We start from the raw sequence: 4,457 nt of genomic DNA on the forward strand, positions 1-4,457 counted from the left end.
TAAAAGTCATCACTAGTGGTTGGAAAGCACTGATTATTAGTGAACGCAGGATTGTCATCATTACACTGCGTGTCACAATTACTATCGGTCACGTTGTTTAAGTCGGTAATTTCATTCAAAATACCTCGCGATACACTATTCACAGTCTTTCGCGGCATTTTTACAATAGTCAAAATTATTCACAAAACAAATAAGCACAAATGCAAAAACAACACACAAATACAACAGAGCAACGAATTGCCGTTGACCTGTAGAAAGAAAGTCACAAGTTAATAAAAGCGTAGCGCCAAATCCTAATTATATCTAAGCAAATAAGAGCAGATTTCTGACTGTTGTTCAAAAGATTCTCAACGAAATACGATCCTGGACAGGGTGTCGCCAAGTGTAACCTCCCCACAAAAATTTACAAGACAATATTATATAGAAATGCTAATGGACATTGCGCTAAGTGTAACCTGCCCACCAAAATTTTTAATGACTGTATTTAATAGAAATGGAACCAAAGCGTAACCTCTCTAGCAATTAAATTTAATGACAAAAAATGAGAATCGCAATCTGACCCAAGTATAAGCTACTCACAAAAAATGAAAGTCGATTCAGTGATAAGAAAATGTCAGTGATAATGATAATACAATTAAACCGAAATATCGGTCTTTGGCCCTGTGCAAAAATCACAATTAAATTCTTACCTCATTGTAACTGCTAGTCAAATTTCTGCTCTTATTGTTGCGCACAGCTTGGAGGAACTGCATTGCAAATAATAATATTCCTTTTTTTTTTGTAATTTGACTGAAATTTGTCTTTAAGGGAAGTGGAATGAAATCGTTAATGCTTTTGAAACCAAAATTATTATTGGGGCACTTGTTGGAAATTAATTACAATAAATGAACTTTACATTATCTGATGATTACCTTAATTAACAATATACTTCATTTAGCCTCTTGACCAGAATGCCATGTCGACGCTCCCCGACTGCGTCCCGCTCGCGATCGTGACAGGACCAGACCACTACTGTACTCCACTACATGACAACTACAACTGTACTCCACGACGACTACCGCCGAACTGCTCTCAACGACTACTGACAGAGTACTGCACAACTCGACGAGTACTGCCGAACTGCCCGCAACACTCGCGCGGTCAAGCGCAGACTAACTACGATTATAGGCTCTCTGGTCAAAGATTTTAACGTGCCTCACCATCGCTGCTATGTTACATACGTGTTTCAAGCTATTGTAGATGATTTTCAACTACGCGATTAGATGTTTCAATGTCTGATATTTTAAAATAAGTACGATGACTGAAATGATGGAATGTATTACATTCTCCCGTGGTGAATCAATTTCGGAAGACTGAATTCAGTATTTTAGCGTTCTAGCTGTTATCTTCCATTTCCGTGCCATTGCGGCCTTTGAGGGACTGAATAGAAGATTTCGATATGCACTTGTGTAGTGCATACAAAATGTCGCTTTTTATTTATTTTCAGTTTGTGCTCCACGTTTTCGCCCTTAGCTCTGAATATTTGATTTGGCTACTCAAATACTCTGCCACATGTATCCTTTCGTCCTCGTATTCACTTAAGGTTTTAACCAACTTTCTGTTCCTCATACTATAAGGAAATTATAGCCTTCAAAAAGCGATACGATTTTGAGACATTACGATGGCTGCTCCTGTAGTTCATTACTATCATATTAACCTTTTCTACATCCGATCTGAGGGGACGAGCAATATCGGAGATTAATGTGGCTGATGTATGTTAGGTTTCGGCAGGCATTTCATTTCTGGTCCAAAGAGAGGATTCCTCCAATCAAGAACCCCCATGTGCACATCACACTGACAAATTTTCCAGCTTTGTCATTCAATCCATCTAAAATCGTGAAGTGTGCTTGGTGATGCAATTACTCAGATTTGTGGGTGCCAGAAAGATGTTGGGGTAGAAGGCACCCTACGATATGTACAGGATGCATTCGCTGTTGGACGATAGCCAAATTATGATTTTAGCAATCAAAAGACGTACGTTTATTTGAATACACCTTTCGCTAGAATATCACCAAGTTACGGTATTTTATCATTTATATGTCATCTATACCATATTCTAAACATCCGAACAGGCCTTGGAAGTTCCAACCGTATTGACCGGCCGCCGAGTCATCCTCAGCCCACAGGCGTCACTGGATGTGGATATGGAGGGGCATGTGGTCAGCACACCGCTCGCGCAGCCGTATGACAGTTTTTGAGACCGGAGCCGCTACTTCTCAATCAAGTAGCTCCTTAGTTTGCCTCAGAAGAGCTGAGTGCAGCTCGCTTGCCAACAGCGCTCGGCATACCGGATGGTCACCCATCCAAGTGCTAGCCCAACCCGACAGCGCTTAGCTTTGGTGATCTGACGGGAACCGGTGTTATCACTGCGGCAAGGCCGTTGACGCTATACCATACTCTACTTAGACAAATACCTATAGGAAGTCATCTATGGGATACGTGTTTTATGTAATCCTAAGTTTCCCTTTATGATCAGCAGCCTCTATTTCATGAACAGTTCCTGTCTTGAATGATATCAGTTCTGTTACCTTGGTTGTGGGCTACGGCGAATTTCCTGCTCTGTTCGGTCTTAGAAAAGGAGGGCTGAGATTTTAATGCACAGGACAATAGCATGGGGGAGAATCGAATAACAAGGAAAGAAATAGTGGCAGAGGAACCAGTCCTCTCTGTCTTGGCAAACGTGGCTTCATCCTTCCCGCCGAATTCGTGGGCCTGCGTCTGCATCGGTTGCTGGAAGTTAAGGGTAGTAACTTCGATATCTTCTGAGAAAAACAATCAATTAAAAAGGACAGACAAGGGACACATAGGGCGAGCTTTTAACGCCAGCCAATTTGGCCATCGTGACGGGCCTGGAAGTAGGCCCGTTACTGGCCGGAATGTGCGCCAAGAAGTACGTCCTTTTGGGGGTGTAGAAGAGTGAATGGATGGCAGCTGAAGACGGGACGGGCTGCAGGCCGTATGTGTCGCAAATGCTGTTGGCCGATGGAAACACGCTGTGCACCTGTGCCATGAGGCAATGACGTTAAGAGGCAATATAAATACTTATTGGTATACTGCTAGTTACGCCGCGATCAGAGCTTGTTCGTAGTCATAGTTCTCTGCACAAAATTCATTTATAATTGCTGAAATCGTTGTATTGTGTGTCATGCGCCAAATTCCTTACGCCGTCCTCTTTTAGTTTCACCTGTATGTTCATTCTATTGGTTTGTGATTAATATCTATTCTTCTTTCGCTCGTTTCATGTCCCGTGCTAATCGGCTAGCGAATTTTGTAACATTATCAGCTTCGCGAATCCCCTTGCATGAGTAACAGCATAGCTCTCTCCTGGTCTGTGCCCTCAGCAAAGCTTATCGCTGTTGCAGCATGTTGGATCATGCACAAGATTATACAAGATTATAAAACCCTTTCCTTTGTTCCAATAGGGGCACCCGCCTTGTTGATCATTTTATCTGGCGAGTCATTGACAATTCCCCATTTCGTAAAAGGTAGCAGCATTTAAGAACATTGCTTGTTATACATTTCAAGTTTCCTGCATGTAGAAGTAACTGTTAATTAATACAAAAGTTTGAAGTCAACTTTTTCTAAGAACCTAGCAGACCTTTCTCAGGTGCATCAGGCAATTGATTATGAAAGATGTGAGATACAGCAAAACATTATGTTTGGCTGCATGAGACCATACTGTTCTGCTTGTCTCCACTGCGTTAGATTAAAAAAATGTTTTACCTGTTTTCAGGTCAGAAATTCCTCCTATTTTAATTAACCACAGTGTGGTCAATTCACTTATGGGTTACGACACCATAATCAGTGGTTGTGTTAAAAGAACAATGGGAATTAGTAATTAAGGTTATTACAGTCACATTTTTGCGTATTTTTAGTAATAAATGCTGATTAAATTCACTAGCTTACTGTTAGATGAACCCACGCTATCAAACTAAAAAACACAGCCCCCACATTATAAGTTTTATGGCCACCCTACCTTCGGATAGCTCTATGTGACACATCTGACTACATTGTCAGATAATGAATTAAGAATTAATGTAAGTAACTAATCTTTTCTCTTAGCTCTTACATGGTAGTTCTGGCTTGTCTGTTTTCTGAGTTTCCTCCGTGGAAAAGGAATATACGTTTATATGGTGTTGTTTTTGGTTGTTTTATGTGGTTACCGGTTTTATTCACATACCGTTTTGTTGTTTGTAGCTTATGAGGTTGTTGAAAGAGTTTAACAGACAGAGCTTGTGTGAGGCATTTATGAGTCTATAATGTTTATCGGTTTTAATTTCACGATAGTGTATCAAGGCAGCTGCGAACCAGAAGTACTACTCAATGCAGATGTAGCTAGAAATACTGCTTGTTGAGGCTCAGCCGATGAGGAGATTTTCAGGAAGCCTTAACAGATTAAAGTTTACGGAAAGCGGGAA

At 40.9% G+C, this 4,457-nt stretch overlaps 1 pseudogene; it reads right to left on the reverse strand.

Moving 5' to 3' along the window:
• Positions 1-2,306: 2,306 nt before the first annotated feature.
• On the reverse strand, positions 2,307-2,424 carry LOC126095789 (5S ribosomal RNA; annotated as a pseudogene).
• Positions 2,425-4,457: the final 2,033 nt, after the last annotated feature.

The sequence above is a fragment of the Schistocerca cancellata genome, chromosome 8, assembly GCF_023864275.1.
Source record: "Schistocerca cancellata isolate TAMUIC-IGC-003103 chromosome 8, iqSchCanc2.1, whole genome shotgun sequence".
Lineage (NCBI taxonomy): Eukaryota > Metazoa > Arthropoda > Insecta > Orthoptera > Acrididae > Schistocerca > Schistocerca cancellata.